Source organism: Dendrobates tinctorius, unplaced genomic scaffold (assembly GCF_039654945.1).
Source record: "Dendrobates tinctorius isolate UK_male_01 unplaced genomic scaffold, ASM3965494v1 ptg000294l, whole genome shotgun sequence".
In the NCBI taxonomy this organism is placed as follows: Eukaryota; Metazoa; Chordata; class Amphibia; order Anura; family Dendrobatidae; genus Dendrobates; species Dendrobates tinctorius.
In genome coordinates, this window is record NW_027361961.1 from 949,490 (window position 1) to 967,073 (window position 17,584).

Sequence of the window (17,584 nt, forward strand, 5' to 3'; positions counted from 1 at the left end):
TCTGTCCATGGCCTACTAGGTATCCCCAGAGGCTGTAGAGTACCAGCAGGACGGGTTCTGGGCGATTTGGCCCGGGCGCACATGATGCAAGCTGTCACATACGAAACCACGTCCTGCCGGATTTTTGGCCACCAGAAGCGGCGCGATACCAATTCCAAGGTGCCCTTAACCCCTGGATGACCGGCCAGGACCGAGTCGTGGTGTTCCCCCATCACTTTAAGACGAAGATGAAGGGGTACGAACGACTTATTAGCGGGAAGTCCTGGTGGTACCTCCTTCTGGGCCTCGGCAATCACCGCCTCTACCTCAGTCGTGAGAGCCGAAACCACTACACCTTCCTGGAGAATGGGTACCGGGTCTTCCCGAGGTTCTCCCCCTGGAAAACACCTGGACAAGGCATCCGCCTTGGTGTTTTTAGCCCCAGGACGGTAAGTCACCAGAAAATTAAAACGTGTAAAAAACAACGCCCAGCGAGCCTGCCTGGGAGACAGACGCTTGGCCAACTCCAGATAGAGCAGGTTTTTATGGTCGGTGATGACTGTGACCTGGTGGACCGCCCCCTCCAAGAAGTGTCGCCATTCCTCAAAAGCCAATTTGATGGCCAATAACTCCCGGTTGCCGATGTCGTAATTCCGTTCGGCAGGCGACAGCTTCTTGGAGAAGTAGGCGCATGGACGCATATTGCTCAAGGACGAGCCCTGTGACAGTACTGCCCCCACTCCCACCTCCGACGCATCGACCTCCACCGTAAAAGGTTTAGATACGTCCGGTTGCACCAGAATGGGGGCTGAAGCAAAACGGTACTTCAGAAACTCAAATGCACGCACCGCATCCTCAGACCAGATAGCAAAATTGGTACCCTTTTTCGTCATATCCGTGAGCGGTTTGGCTATAGTAGAGAAATTCTTGATAAACTTCCTATAATAGTTGGCAAACCCAAGGAACCGCTGGAGCGCTTTTAGATTATCAGGCCGTTCCCATCGCAGCACCGCTTGCACCTTCGCAGCGTCCATTTTAAACCCTGCGGCGGACACAATATATCCCAAAAAAGGCAACTCCTGCACAAAAAATACGCATTTTTCCAGCTTAGCATAGAGCTTATTCTCACGGAGCAACTGTAACACCTGCCTGACATGCTTTAAATGAGTGTCCTGGTCGCTTGAATAAATGAGGATATCATCCAGGTACACAATCACAAATTTCCCCAGCACATGAGCGAATACATCATTTATGAAATGTTGGAACACAGCAGGCGCGGTTGTCAACCCAAATGGCATAACTAGGCTTTCAAAATGACCCTCAGGGGTATTAAATGCCGTCTTCCACTCATCCCCTTGACGGACCCTTATGAGGTTATATGCCCCCCTGAGGTCCAGTTTAGAAAACCACTTCGCCCCAGCCACCTGGTTGAACAGATCAGGGATCAGAGGCATCGGGTAGGGATCACGGACCGTAATCTGGTTTAACTCCCGGAAATCCAGACACGGGCGTAACCCCCCATCTTTTTTCTTAATGAAGAAAAACCCTGCTGCTACAGGTGAGGATAAAGGCCGAATGTGCCCTTTACTTAAACTCTCCGCGATGTAGTCTTTAAGAGCTTGTCTCTCCGGACCAGAAATACTGAACATCCTCGCCTTTGGCAATTTAGCCTCGGGTTTTAATCTAATCTGACAGTCATAGGCTCGATGTGGAGGTAGTTCTGTGCAACCCCTCTCAGAGAATACGTCCGCAAAATCCAGCAATGCCTCCGGAAGGCTGGACTTCACGGCGGACACACATGTGGCCAAGCAATTTTCCTGGTAGAAACTGCTCCACTGGACTATGTCCTGGGTTCTCCAGTCAATCACCGGGTTGTGCTTGGACAACCATGGAAAACCCAGGACCATTTGTGCTGGGAGATTATTGAGTACCCTACATGTAACCCACTCAGAATGTAGGACCCCAATGTGGAGTTTAACCTCCGCTACAAACTCAGTAATCTCCCCCTGTGGGAGGGGCGCGGCATTAATGGTAACCACACGAATAGGATGAGGGAGTCATGGAAGTCATGGAATCCATGGACAAAATGTGAGGCCGATTATAATGTTATGCGAGGCTTATGTCACTGTAGGCTGACATACCCGGGGCCCCTGCGGAGTCCCTCAAACTAGGGAAAACCCTGTCTGGCCCTCAACCCAGGGTTTTTGCTAATGGTGCAAATGCCTGAGCCTCCAGCCTTTCCTTATCTCCTGCTCAGCCCTAAGCTGAACCCTCCACCCTCCACCCAGTGAGTTGTCACACCACCAAAGCCCACACAGTAATGACAGACAGGGAGAACTGAAACCCGACCACGCCACAAACACACAGGACAATACTGTAATGTGAACAGGGCAAAACAAAGCACAAATATAGGAAGGCGAAAAGGTAACAACGGATCATACGACACCAGATATGAATTTCTCTCTCCAACACCTCCTCTCCAGACCAGAACCACGTGGCACAAAACACAAGCTATAATCGGCGACGCCCACCGGCCAGCACGACTACTTAAAGACCGTGGGCGTGACCAAACATCCCACCTGATTTCCAGCTAGATTAACCCCAGATAACCTGAGTAAAATCAAGCCGGCGCCACTGAGGCTATAGTGGACGGAGATGGAACTACCGCTGCCTGCCGGACGCTGTGGTGTGAATAGCGTCCGACATGACACACCCTTTGACTTCTTTAACCCCTATTCATGGATCTGGACTTACACACAGACCCCTAGGTTGGGCCACGTTGATACTTGCCTTACTGTACTATGAGAAGGCCAGAAGAACAGTCAGGTAGTCTGGTCACAACCGGGAAGGAAGAGGAAATACAAAATCAGAAGATGCAAGAGTAGTCAGTAACTGGGGTCACAACAGGAAACAAATACACAAGACCGGAGCTGAGCAAAGATGGCTAAACCAGAGGAGAACAAGGCTGTATCTGGCAACTTCCGGCAATATGCTTTGAGGTTTAGTAGGGTGTGGTGCTCTCCAATTGGCTAAAGCAGGGAGCAGATTACTTCAGCTGGACAACACACAAACCCATAGTGCCATACTGGATGGTACCACAGGTTGCAGGCACCTTAATTTTAGTGGCTGGACAGAGTCTGTGCTGCCCCAAAGCTTCTGGTTCCGATGTTTCCTCCATTACCAGTGTAGGGAAGGTGACCTGATGGATGGACTTGTCGGTAGGAAGAAGGGACGGTTTGTGCACTGTAGTCGGATGTTTGTAATGACAGAAGGGAAACAGCTAGGGAAAATGGAATAGGAGTGCAGTACCTAAATTTGACCACAAGATGGCAGGGGGAAGTGTAGTTCGGGACTTGACAGCAGCTTATGGCTCTAGAAACCGCTTAGTCATGGGGGGGCGGGGAGATAGGAACCCAGGAGGGAAATTCCCGTGGAGGGGGATAAATAGGACAGGACTGGGTTCCAGAGAGTTCTAGTCCCGGGAGGAGCTCAGGAGGAGAAGAACCAGTACGGAGAACTGACAACGGTGGAGAGCTCGACCAGGGGACTGATAGGAAGAGACAGTCAGGGGAGTGGCCCTCACACAAAGAACCGCAGGACAGACGAGGCCCCGGGGGTACCAATTGGACGACGACCTCGGACTGGTGAAGCGCTGGCGGTAGATAGGCCTAGGGCCACCCCAGCGAAAGAGCCGCGAGGAACGTCACTACGACAGAAGAAAGGTGCAGGTACCTGGGCCTGAATACGGAGAGCTGTGAAAGTGCTTCGGTGTATGGCTACGGTCGTCAGGTGGACAGCCAATAAACTCGGACCTGTTGTACCCGAAAATCTGCCTCCGTCTCGTCTCTGTGTCGTCTGTGCGCGGTAAGCAGTGGACCACCCCCCAATCTGGGCCCCTACCACACCAGCACCGCCTGCAGAATGAATAAGGCGGCGCCTGGAGACAGAAGCAGACGTCATTGGAGCAGATCCCAGAGGAGATGTGACACGTCATTTGTAGATGCACTAATATGACAAAATGGCAAAAAACCAGAGCAGTAGAAATCCACACACAAAGCGATGGGGTTTGGGCACAGTACAAGGCTCAGAAGTGAGGGGGAGATTTGACTTTGGGAGAGTGAATTTTGCTGAATTGGTTTATTGAAGCCATGTCTCTTTTAACCCCTTTCTGACATTAAATGTAATAATCTGTCCCTGTGCCTCGGGCTTATTTGACCAGGGACAGATTATTACGTGATTGTGATTGCCTATTCACCCCCCCCACAACAGAGTGTCAGCTGATTCTGACAGCTGACCCCCGACACTTAGTACCAGGAGATGTCTCAGACTGCTACCAGAATTTTAACCTGCGAAATGCTGCGACCGAACGCGATTGCAGCATTCCGAGAGCCGGCAGAGGGATGACAGCCCCTCTGCCTTTGGATTGGAGACCTTACGGCGTGATGCGAGGGTCCCGATCGTTGCCATATTGACCTGATGTCATGATGACATTCGGGTCACCAGACCTAGGAAACCTTCTGATCATGCCAAGTGCAGGATGAGCAAGTTTGTCAGTGCAGAGCTGACAGTTTCTACACCATGCTGTAGAATGCCCCACTCCCTTCTTGCATCCACGTTTGGCATTTCTGAAGTGATGAGAGCCCGCCTAATTTACGGGTGCATGCCTCCAGAAGAAAGCGTTGAGCATAACCTACTGGTGACTACAGCGTACTGGTCACTACAACGGCAGTTTGCAATTTTCACTCTGCATCATTCATTGCTGATTGTATCTGGAAAATAGCCATGGAGTCAAAATCATCACTACACCTGTAGATAAATTCCCAATGGGTGTATTTTTCCAAATAGGGTCACTTGAGGGGGGTTTCTGCTCTTCTGGAGTCTGGAGTCTGCAAACTGTTCTACGAAAATCTGCGCTCTGGGAGGCAAATAGTGCTCCGTTCCTCCTGCCACGTTCAGTAGAAATTGTGGTACAAAGTTTGGTGCCATTTTCACCCACTTCTTGAGTGAAAATGTAAAATTTTGGTGGCAAAAATGTAGTTATTTTGTCTTCACTGCTCAATGGTATAAAATTCTGTGCCACACCCATTGTGTCAATATGATCACTGCACCCCTAGGTGAATTAATTCAGAGGTGTAGTTTGTAAAATGGGGTCACTTATGGGGGTTCTGGTGTTCATGGGCCTTGACACCTTGCAAACCATAACAGTAAAATCTGGTGCTCCGAGCCTTCTGAGCTTTGCACTGTGCCTGAAAAATATTTCCCGATTACATGTAGGGTATTGGTGCACTCAGGAAAAAATGGACCTCAGTTTATTCTAAAAAAAAATTCCTATTAGTGCTGAGAAAAATGAAAACCTTTGGGGATAAAACATTTTAGTGGTAAAAATGTAATTTATTCTTTCTTCACCGCTCAGTGGTATAAAACTCTGTGAGGCACATGTGGTGTTAATATGATCCCTGCACCCCTAGATGAATTCATTGGGGAGTGTACTTTGTTAAATGAGGTCACATATAGGGGTTTATATTGTTCTGGCACCTCAGGGGCTCTGCCAATGTGACATGGCACCCTCAAACCATTCCAGTAAAATCTGAACTCCAATATGGTGCCTCTTCCCTTCTGAGCTTTGCACTGTGCCTCAAAAGTAGTATTCCCCCACATATGGGGTATCGGTGGATTCAGGAGATATTGCACAACAAATTTTATTGTGCAATTTCACCTGTTACGTTTATGAAAATGCAAAATTTGGGGCTAAAATAACATTTTTGTGAGGAAAATGTGATTTTATTATTTTCCCGGCTTAACGCTATAAATTTCTGCAAAGTACCTGGGTGCTGAAGGTGCCCTCCAAGCATCTAAATACATTCCTTGAGGGGTCAAGTTTCCAAAATGGGGTCACTTGTGGGGGGGTTCTACTGTTTAAGTACATCAGGGACTCTCCAAATGGGACATGACATCTGCTAATGATTCCATCAAATTTTACATTCAAAAAGTCAAATGACACTTATTCCCTTCCGAGCCCGGCCGTGTGCCCAAACAGCATTTTCTCCCTCATATTGGGTCTCGGCGTACTCTAGAGAAATTGCACAACAAATTGTATGATGCAATTTCTTCTGTTCCCTTATGAAAATGCAATATTTTGGGCTAAAAACATTTGCGGGGAAAATGTTTATTTTTTTATTTTTATACCTCAACGTTATGAACTTCTGTGAAGCACCTGAGAGATCAATGTGTTCACCACGTATCTAGATCAGTTCCCTGAGGGTTCTAGTTTCCAAAATGGTGTCACTTGTGGGGGATTTTCACTGTTTAGACACATCATAGGCTCTCCAAACGCGACATGGCGTCCACAAATTGTTCAAGCAAATTTTGCATTAAAAAAGTCAAATGGCGCTCCTTTCCTTCCGAGATCTACCATGTGCCCAAACAGTGGTTTTCTCTCTCATATCGGAAATTAGGATGCTCAGTAGAAATTACTCAACAAATTTTTGGGTCCATTTTCTGCTGCTACCCTTGTCAAAATAAAAACTTTTAGATCTGAAGTAAAAAAAAATTTTGTGAAAAAAAAGTTAAATGTTCATTTTTTTTTTCCACATTCCAAAATTTTTGTGAAGCACCTGAAGGGTTAATAAACTTCTTGAATGTGGTTTTGAGCACCTTGTGGGTGCAGTTTTTAGAATGGTGTCACTTTTGGTTATCTTCTATCATATATACCCATCAAAGTGACTTCAAATGTGATGTTGCCCCTAAAAAAAAACAATGGTGTTGTAAAAATGAGAAATCGATGGTCAACTTTTAGCCCTTAAAACTTCCTAAAAAAAAAATTTTGGCTCCAAAACTGCACTGTTGTAGACATGTGGGAAATATTACTTATTAAGTATTTTGTGTGTCATTTTGTAAGAGGAAAGACAAGAACGGATATACCTTTCTCGCACCGGTACCGGAACTACCGGGGCTGTCACCAATGCTGCAGAGGGGAAGTTTCCCAGACAAGGACTGACCCTTGCATGTTGCTGCGGTTGGCGGGTCCAGGTTAAAAAGGGGCAGAGTCGAGGCGGGAAAACTAAGCGGGCATTCGGGTGCAGTGTTGGCTGTGAAAGCAGAGCATCCATTGGGCGCTGGCTAACTTGACAGAGCCCTTGTGTATCACTCCACCGTAGGTGGACGACAGAATGCCCGCCATCCTCCGTATCGGGAGGTGATTCACAGTTGAAACCAGAGATTGCAACGGGTGTGCTGCGCAGAGAGAAGCAGTTGACTAGGCCAGAGCCTCGTATCCAGATACCTGTATACACCGTGGAGCGAAGCCTCGTTCCGGCGGTCTCTCTTACCAGACTGAACACAGTGTTTGGCGTTCTTGAGTGCAGGAATCCTCCACACCCTGCAAAGACTCGTCATCCATTTCATGGATTGGAACCCCGTCCTTCACAGACACATCCGAGACGTCACGTGCCGCTGTTGTCGGTGCTGCCATTGGAGAACCGAGATGTTGCTATCAAGAAGTCTACAGACTGATAAGGTTTTTTTTGCCTTTTTCTCCTAATGAACTTTCATACATCCCTGCCTTTCCCACGTCCTACTCCCAGTTCTGCCCTTCTCCCTAACACAACCCCAATTACCTGCCACTCCCAGCGCGGAGTATACTTGTTGTTAACAGGTTTATTAACTCTTGGTCTGCCTGCTGTCCGTGACGACATCCCACGTTCCTGCGATTTCTAGAATATCTCTGTGATTTAAGGGCATGAAAATTCAAAGTTGAAAAATTGTGAAATTTAAAAATTTTTCACCAAATTTCCATATTTTTCACAAATAAACGCAAGTCATATCATGAGAAAACAATGTCAGAATCACCGGGATCCATGGAAGTGTTCCAGAGTTATGACCTCATAAAGGGACAGTGGTCAGAATTGTAAAAATTGGTCCGGTCTTTAACATGCAAACCACCCTCAGGGTAAAGGGGTTAAAGAGACTTTGAGACACTAATAATGTGGAAAACTGTATTTTTCCACTGACAAATGATGGATTGGTGACTTGTTTTTATTGGTAACGTTTTCTCGTACATAACATTGTTTGGTGGCTTTTCATACCATATTTGAGAGGCAAAATGAACAAACAGTTGAACACCACGCTCCACTAGTTCATGCTATAAACTTATCTATTCTACTGTCAACTGTCATTGTCTTGTTGAATGATTCTATATTTTTACATAACCTGTCAGTAAAAATGGAAAGTTAAGTAAAAATGTTAATAAAATATCCTCGAATTTTATATTTAAAAACTAATAATTGGTTTTGTTCTTAGCAGATGACTATACTAGGCGATCAACGGGACAGCTGACATCTTCATTTATTAAATCAGATGATCATGAGCTCCGACAGGATACAATTGAAGTGAAAGCCAGTACTCCAGATATACCATCATCCGTTGAGCGCAAAGATCTGCCATCTGATCCTTTCAAACAGGTCCTGTCTTCTGACTCATTTCCAACTACTAAGGAAAATCAAAGTCACAAAATAAGCATTAAAAATCAAACTGCTACTGAAGCAAAGAAGACATTTTTATGTTCTGAATATGGAAATAGTTTTCCCTTTGAAAAATCTTTTCTTAAACATCAAAAAATTCACACAGCAGAGAATAGATTTTCTTGTTCCAAGTGTGGGAAATGTTTTAAACTGAAATCAGATCTTGTGAGGCACCAAAGAACCCACACAGGGGAGAAGCCTTTTTCTTGTTCAGAATATGGGAAATTTTTTAAACTAAAAGGGAATCTTGTTAGACACCAGATAATTCACACAGGGGAGAAGCCTTTTTCTTGTTCAGAATGTGAGAAATGTTTTTACCAAAAATCAGATTTGGTTAGGCACCAGAGAAATCACACAGGGGGAGAAGCCTTTTTATTGTTCAGAATGTGGTAAATGTTTTAAACACAAAGGGACCCTTGTTATACACCAGAGAACCCACACAGGGGAGAAGCGTTTTTCATGTTCAGAATGTGGGAGATGTTTTACCCGGAAAGCACATCTTGATCACCACCAGAGAACCCACACATGGGAGAAGGCTTTTTCTTGTTCAGAATGGGAGAAATGTTTTTCCCATAAATCAGATTTGGTTACGCACCAGAGAATTCACACAGGGGAGAAGCCTTTTTCTTGTTCAGAATGTGAGAAATGTTTTTCCCATAAATCAGATTTGGTTAGGCACCAGAGAATTCACACAGGGGAGAACCCTTTTTCCTGTTCAGAATGTGGGAAATGTTTTAAACACAAAGGGAACCTTGTTATACACCAGAGAACCCACACAGGGGAGAAGCCTTTTTCATGTTCAGAATGTGGAAGATGTTTTACCCGGAAAGCGTATCTTGATCACCACCAGAGAACCCACACAGGGGAGAAGCCTTTTTCTTGTTCTTAATGTGGGAAATGTTTAAATGGAAACTGTATTTTCTTAAAGGGGTTGTCATCATGTTTGGCTTCATTAAAATAATAAAAAAAATCATATTCACCTTCAGTGCCGCTGCTGTTCCAGCGGTATTGGCACTCGCGTTCCTGGGGCTCATATGAGGTTGTTACATCTCATGAGCCCTGTGCCTAATCAGCCCCAGCTTCACTGTCCCCACCCTCAGACGTATTGAACATCAACAGGAAACCAGGGCTGCGGCTTCTCTTTGGCTTCCCCTTATTGCTCAATTTTTCCGAAGGTGAGAACAGCGCTAATTGGACGCAGGGCTCACATTACATAACAATCTTATATGAGTCCCTGAAATGCAAGTGCTCACACCGCTGCAGCTGCGCAAGTATGGGAGGTTTATGTAAGTGTTTTTATTTTAACAGGACAAAACATGAGGAATGAGAAGTCAATTACTGTGGAATTGCTGGAAAATCGTATTTTGTTGACCATCAGAAATAACTCAGATGGGTAAAAACTATATACGTTATTGACAAATTGTTCAAAAACATATAACAGACATATAATTAAATGAGAAAGGGAAATTAGTTCAGAACTTACCATATTTCTTGGACTAGAAGACACACTTTTTTTAATTAGATCATTTTTGTTAAGAAAATTACACAATAAAGTTTTTACAAAGAGACATCAGTGGAACAAAGATATTTTCAATGTTACCTGGTATCATTATAAATTATTGTTATACATAAAATACAATAAAGTTGTCATCTTCCTAGGATTCAATTTTTTTTTCCTTTCAAACAAACTACCATATCTTTCGGATTATAAGACGCACTTTTTTCTCCCCAAATTTGGGGGGAAAATGGGGGTATGTCTTATAATGCAGATATACCTTACTGGCTGCGGTGGAGCAGGATCCCAGGGTCACTGCTGGAGGAGGCAAGAGTGGAGCATTGCTGCAGGCTGGGATGAGGGGGTGTTCGGATGTGCGACACTGTGGGTGTTCGGTCATGCGGGGGCTCCGCTGACATTTTGTGAAAGCTCGGAGCTCCTGGCGCTCCATGGTTTATTATGCGATGGACTCCGGGATAATGGCTGATGAGGGCGGCGAATGCACAGATGGAGATCTCAGCGCCAAGATCTCCGTCTGTGCATGCACTGTTCCTTGCAGCCATTTTCTCAGAGTCCATCGCATAGTAAATCATGGAGCCCCAGGGGCTCCAGGCTTTCACAAAATGTCGCGGAGCCCCCGCACCACAGACCACCCACAGCGTCGCACATCTGAACACCCCTTTCTCCCAGCCTGGGGTCTGAAGCATCTTTCCACTCCTGCCTCTGCCAGCAGCAACCCTGGGACCCCGCTTCACCGCAGCCACCATCCCTGGTGAGCAATAAGGTGCATGGATTATATGAAGCACCACCATTTTATTAAAAAAAACTTTTTTTTTCTTATTTTTTCTCTTCAAAATTTGGGGTGCATCTTATAAACTGCAAATTACAGTAATACAAAAATAACACTCCAGAGAAATCACCAAATACCCGTTTTATTAAAGATATTGTGTTTTCCAGTTGGAGCCCAATCTCCTGCACTCCCAGAACATTTGTAACAAACACGCATCTCCTGTTCCACATCTCGGACAATCTACATTGGACATACCCCAATTCTAGAAAAAGAAAGCTCGGTGTTCTATATACTCTGAACAAGGTATATCTGGGAGAGCCTCTGAGATTCACCTGGGGACAGTCTAGGAGTGAGTTCTAACACCTCTTTCCACTGTTCTTCCGTAATCCACCCCACATCTGCTTCCCATTTTAATGTAGCTGTTGGGATGGTCTACCATACGAGACTGTAAGAGTTGCTGATAGATGTTCGAAATTAACCTGTTGTGTATTTTGCTTCCGCTATTGATACTGGTAAATATTTTTTTCCGTATATTCGGTGCCGCAGCTTTAAATTGAGTCAGATAAGCATGCCTAAGTTGTAGGTATCGAAAAAAGAGGTCGTGAGGCAATCCAAACTCTTGTAGTAGATTGTTAAAGCTTTTAAGTGTTCGATTTCCTAATAACTGATCTAAAGTCTGAATTCCTCCTTGATTCCCAACCTCCGAAATCAGTCAACTTGTCAACTCCACCAGTCACTGATTTTGCCATAATGGGGTAAAATTAGAGTATTCCCTAATCCCGAACAGTCTCCCCCCCCCCCCCCCCATCCCACACCTTGTACATCATTGCTAAGGTCGGCCTCTAGCTGTGTACTTAGTGCACACCTCCAGTACTATATGGGTAACACACATTTTTTGTCTTGGAGGACAAGACTACCATTCTTGTCCATACTCACAACATTTTCATGGGTGAGAAAAATGAGAATCTGCGAAGCTATGAAGTAGATCCATGGATCTGGAATCTCCAGACCGCTCTCAGTTTTGTCCCGTTGAAGTGACGCCAGTTTCATCCTTGCGTTTCGCTTGCACCATATCAGTTCTCTGAACAATGACTGCACCTTTTGGAATATGGGAGGAGGGATCCAACATGGGGAATTGTGAAGAAAATACAAAAATTGTGGCATCAACAACATTGTAATGAGATTCCCCCGACCTATTACAGACAGAGGAAATTTACTCCATGCAGTTATTTTGGATTTAAATCTCTCTAACAAGAGGTTAATGTTTAACGCTATATTGCCTGTAATATTAGAACCGACCACCACACTGAGATATTTAATCTGCTCAACCACTTGTGTCCGAGCTGGTGCAATTGTTTCTATATGTGGGAGAGGGTCAGTGTGGTAATATACAGGTGAATCTCACAAAATTAGAATAACATCAAAGAGTTGATTTATTTCAGTTCTTCAATACAAAAAGTGAAACTCATATATTACATAGTCATTACAGACAGAGTGATCTATTTCACGTGTTTTTCTGTTAATGTTGATGATTATGGCTTACAGCCAATGAAAACCCAAAAGTCATTATCTCAGTAAATTAGAATACTTAATAACACCAGCTTGAAAAAATGATTTTAAAATCTGAAATGTTGGCCTACTGAAATGTATATTCAATAAATGCGCTCAATACTTTGTCGGGGCTCCTTTGGCATCAATTACTACATCAATGTGGCATTGAGGCGATCAGCCTGTGGCACTGCTGAAGTATTATGGAAGCCCAGGTTGCTTTGGTAGCAACATTCAGCTTGTCTGCATTGTGGGGTCTGGTGTCTCTCATCTTGCGCTCTACAATGCCCCATAGATTCTCTATGGGGTTAAGGTCAGGTGACTTTGCTGGCCAATCAAGCACAATGATACTGTTGTTTTTAAACCAGGTATTGGTACTTTTGGCAGTGTGAACAGGGGCCAAGTCCTGCTAGAGAATGAAATTTCCATCTTCAAAAAGCTTGTCGGCAGAGGGAAGCATGAAGCACTCTAAAATTTCCTTATAGACGGCTGCACTGACTTTGGTCTTGATAAAACACAGTGGACCTACACCAGCAGATGACATTGCTCCCCAAACCATCACTGATTATGGACACTTCACACTAGACCTCAAGCAGCTTGGATTGTGTGACTCTCCACTCTTCCTCCAGACTCTGAGACCTTATTTCCAAGGTCTAGTGTGAAGTTTCCACAATCAGTGATGGTTTGGGAGTCATGTCGTCTGCTGGTGTAGTTCCAATGGGTTTTTATCAAGACCAAAGTCAGCGCAGCCGTCTCCCGGGAAATTTTAGAGCACTTCCTGCTTCCCTCTGCCGACAAGCTTATTGGAGATGGAAATGTCAGTCTCCAGCAGGACTTGGCATCTGTCCACACTGCTAAAAGTACCAATTCCTGGTTTACGTTTTTTAAGCTGAAGTTATAAAGTATTCTAATTTACTGAGATAATGACTTCTGGGTTTTCATTGGCGGTAAGCCATAATCAACAATAACAGAATTAAACACTTGAAATAGATCACTCTTTTTGTAATGACTCTATATAATGTGATGCAGTAACCTCTGTTACAGCTAGGGGATGCTGTGTATGCGGTAACATCTTTTACAGCTAGAGGGCGCTGTGTATGCACTTCAGGATGCCCTTGGAGGCATAATTATGATGGTAACTTAGGGACTGGCATTATTGTAAATGGCCGGTATGTGTCGCAGAGATTCTCTGCGCTGTAAGCCCAAAATTATATGGTTATGCTTGGACATACACAACAAATACTTGTGGAACTATTACTTATAGGGGGGCTTATAGGGTTAGTCAGAGAGCTGGGAGGGAATTGACTAACCATACATGGGGGGAGGTTACAACCATATAATGTCACTAAGCTCTGGTCAAATGGACAGAGTGTGTGTACCTGAATGGTTCAGGGTGCAAGGTCCTGGAAGGTCAGTGTTGGAAGATCCTGGGAGTAGGATCGGACTCCTGGAGCACCTGGTGAGACCTTGGGGGGTGGTTACAACCATATAATGTCACTAAGCTCTGGTCAAATGGACAGAGTGTGTGTACCTGAATGGTTCAGGGTGCAAGGTCCTGGAAGGTCAGTGTTGGAAGATCCTGGGAGTAGGATCGGACTCCTGGAGCACCTGGTGAGACCTTGGATCTGGTGGCCTGGGTGTTGGACAAATGTCCTGAATAGCACCCAGACAGGCCACATGTGTGTGCGGAGCCTGTGACGGCCCCACACTAAGAAAGATCCTATCCTGTTGAGGACCTTGGACTGACGAGGAGTCAGCCTGTGGAGCAGGAGCTCCTGAGAGGTAACCCCGGGTATGGAGAAAGAACATTGTGCATTGACAATGGTCTGTTACTGAACTGTGCAGTCACTGGAGAGAGTCCAGCGTGACTAGTGAATGCTTTGTAAAGCCACACGTGACGAAGTAATGGACTCTGTGTAAGCTGGTGATTCGAAACCTGGCTTACGGTGCGCTTTTTGACATTTAAATAAACCATATGGACTGATTTGTCTGAAAAAACCTGTGCCTGACTACATTAATTCGCTGCCAAGCGAGTATTCCCCAACACACATAGTAGGCGCTACGCCACATTTGGTGCGAGACTGCGGGCAATGGTTCAGAAAGCACGTGTGAGGTGTTTGCTGTGGCTCGGCGGGATCACAAAGTTTATTTTTCTCAAGTCAGCTTGCTGTGACTCGGCGGGGTCATGAAGGTGACAAGTGTCTGGCTGTAACTCGGCAGGGTTACGAAGGTTGCTGTGGATCAGCGGGTCCTCGAAGATGGCGCAGCGGAAGTGTGCAGGGCCTTGTGGTAGCAGGAGCTGCAGTTACAGTTGCAGCAAGAGGTTCTGCAGCAGCTGCAGTGACACCAGCAGCCGCTTGTGATCGGCAGCGGGGGGTGCCGGCGGGTTTGTGGCTACAGCAGGAGCTGTGGCAGTGCCAGCAGGAGCTGGTGGGGTGTCTGTAAAAGGGCATCAGAAGTCCAGTGCGGACAACCTCTTAAAGGGCTGGTACAAGCCCAGAGAGACATGTGTTCTGTGTGAAGTGGACCTGAGAGTACCATGCGGAGTCCATGGGTTGTACACCAGGGAGGGGGTGGTGTCTCTAAACGGGGTGGTGTCCCAAAAGGGGGCGGTATCCCAAATTGGGGTGGTGAAAAGAAAAAAGGCGGCGGCAAATGCGCCGTTGGTTTGTCGAACTTCCTGCCATGCATATCCATGCTGTGTGGCCCGGTCAGGGAACTCTCTACAGTGCTCCTTCCGGTTGAATGGGTGTTGGGGCTGGTAGACCCGGGGAGTGGAGTGTCTGCGTGGAGGAACCTTCCTGAACGTTCTGTGTCACCCGGGACGGGGCCGAGAGTGAATGGCTCCGGGCAGGTCGTTAAAGCACCTTTGACAGCCTACCTCTATATTAACGCAGCTGAGGAGTCCACATATCATGAAGTGGTGGTGGTTCCAGACTTACGGTATTTTATGGTGGTAGGTCAGGATTTGGAAGCCCTGTGGGATTGGTGGAAAACTGTAAAGTGTCTGTAGCGGTAATATGTATAGGTGGTAAAAATGGGGAGAATGCGATCCCTGAAATTGACGTGTCAGACTCTGGGTAACCGGAGGAAAGGATGCGTCTGCCCAATTTACTGACCTGATGTCACCTGAAGGCTACCACAGTGTGACTGATAATGATGTGGTAGATAAAAAGAGCAGAGCTGACACCCAGATAGAGAGCAACTTGAGGGTTCACCATACTGTGGGGTGTGACACAGACTCCGGGGGTGACCATGATGTGTTATTGCCAGTAGCAACCACTAGGGCTGAGTACAATGTTATGCAGACAGAAGGTCAGACAGTGCTCCACAAAGTGAAGTCAGGATGACGGTAGTAGCTTTACCAGAACGTATGACCGGACAGGAGTGTGGGTCTGACCAACTATGGGACTTGGCAGAGGTGAACAAAGGTGTGTTAGAAATAGGGTCCGCGGGTTCCAGGACCTTGTTAAAGTGTGGTCTCATGAGAAGCAAAAGGTGGCAGGTTTACAGGCTGAATTAAAAACAATAAAAGAGCATATCGAACAAGAAAAGGCTCTGAGTCAAGCTGCTGAGCACCGAGTGGATGAGCTGGAAAAGGAAGTCTCTGAGTTCAGAGGTCATATGTCAATGTGGCAAAGTGTAAATGAGGCCTTAAGGGAAGATGTGGAAGTGCTCAGGGAAGCAGGAAGAGGTTTTTTGCAAGAAGAGAGGTTGGTGGTAGAAGAATTACAGCGCCCGATTCCGAGGGATAACAAGGCGGAGCTACAAATGCCTATCTTAGCGAAGGAGCCTGAAGAGTGTAACACTAAGGAAGAGTGTGCGCTGAGAACGGAACAAGGCAATCACCCGGTCATATTAGAGGTCTTGATGGAAAAGTCTGTGGCAAAGCGAGAGTCTTTCATCCATGAAGAGAGTGAGCACTCGATCTTCAAGTGCGTGATAGAGGTACTCGAAGACGTGCAAGAAGCCTGTACCAGTGAGGTTGTGCATGAGGCTTTTTAAAAGACGGTCGAAGTGTGTAGGTTGCACTGGGCACCTGAGACTCAGCAGTACTGTCAACCTGGGAAGACACAGTGAAGCGGGTGGCTGTCCTGAGGGATATGCATCTACAATGTCTCCGCACGAAACATGATCATGTTGAGTAATATGAAAGCCGCTCAACATCTGGAGATTGCGAGGGAAGCTAAAAATCGGCTGGGCTTTGTGGAAGAACTTATTCCGGTACCCAGACATCGGGTGGGGAAAGTCATTGGAAGGCTTGGAAAAGTGATGCAAGAGCTTGTGAAAAGATCTGGTGGCGAGGCTGAGGATCCCACCTGATGGTGAAATCCAGGTAGCTGGTGAAGATGGCATGGTTCCATGCATTGTTGTTGGCTCTGTGGAAAGCCTTAGGAACATCCGAATGCTCCTGGAATATTGGGTAACGTACCTGAGGGAGATAGAGCAGCTAAGACTGGACCGACTGCAGATTAATAAAGAGTTGCGGAACATGAGATAGCGGCCGCCTTCCACCGGAGGTATAAGGACCAGAAGGTACCCTCCAAATAATGAAATGGCAGGTAGCCGAAGACTTTCAGGAAGACAAGAACGTCAAGAATCTTCAAGTGGCAGTTCTACTCTCAATGAGACAGAGAGACGTAGACAGTAGCTCCTGTGATGTACTAGATGGGTCAGACTCAGACCAGACAGTGGGCTCGACTGTAAGTGGGACATATGACCGCAGCAACCGGGGTAGGCGGCCGTGGAGAGAAAAGTCGGATGACGGTGCTGTGCTGGCAAAGTGTGGAGACTAAAAAGGGTCTGGTGACACAGGCGGACTGTGACGTGAGGGCCAAAGCCCAAGGCCGATATACTGACCGCTGGGGGCGGGGGAGGCCTAACAAAGAAATTATGCTGAATGACGCCCAAAACAGACTGACTTGTGGGGCAAGGTGACAATGGGTACCCGGTCTGGAGGCACATAGTGTGTGACAAATGTTCAACCACACAAGTTTGAATAGGGGGCAGGGTATGTTATGCAGTAACCTCTATTACAACTAGGGGCGCTGTGTATGCGGTAACCTCTGTTACAGCTAGGGGGCGCTGTGTATGCACTTCAGGATGCGCTTGGAGGCATAATTATGATGGTAAATTAGGGACTGGCATTATTGTAAATGGCCGGTATGTGTCGCAGAGGTTCTCTGCGCTGTGAGCCCAAAATGATATGGTTATGCTGGGACATAGTTCCACAAGTATTTGTTGTGTATTACT

The 17,584-nt window shown here is 46.2% G+C and overlaps 1 pseudogene; it reads left to right on the forward strand.

The window, feature by feature from the left end:
- LOC141072976 (uncharacterized) overlaps positions 1-10,068 on the forward strand; it is an 84,341-nt pseudogene extending 74,273 nt beyond the window's left edge.
- Positions 10,069-17,584: the final 7,516 nt, after the last annotated feature.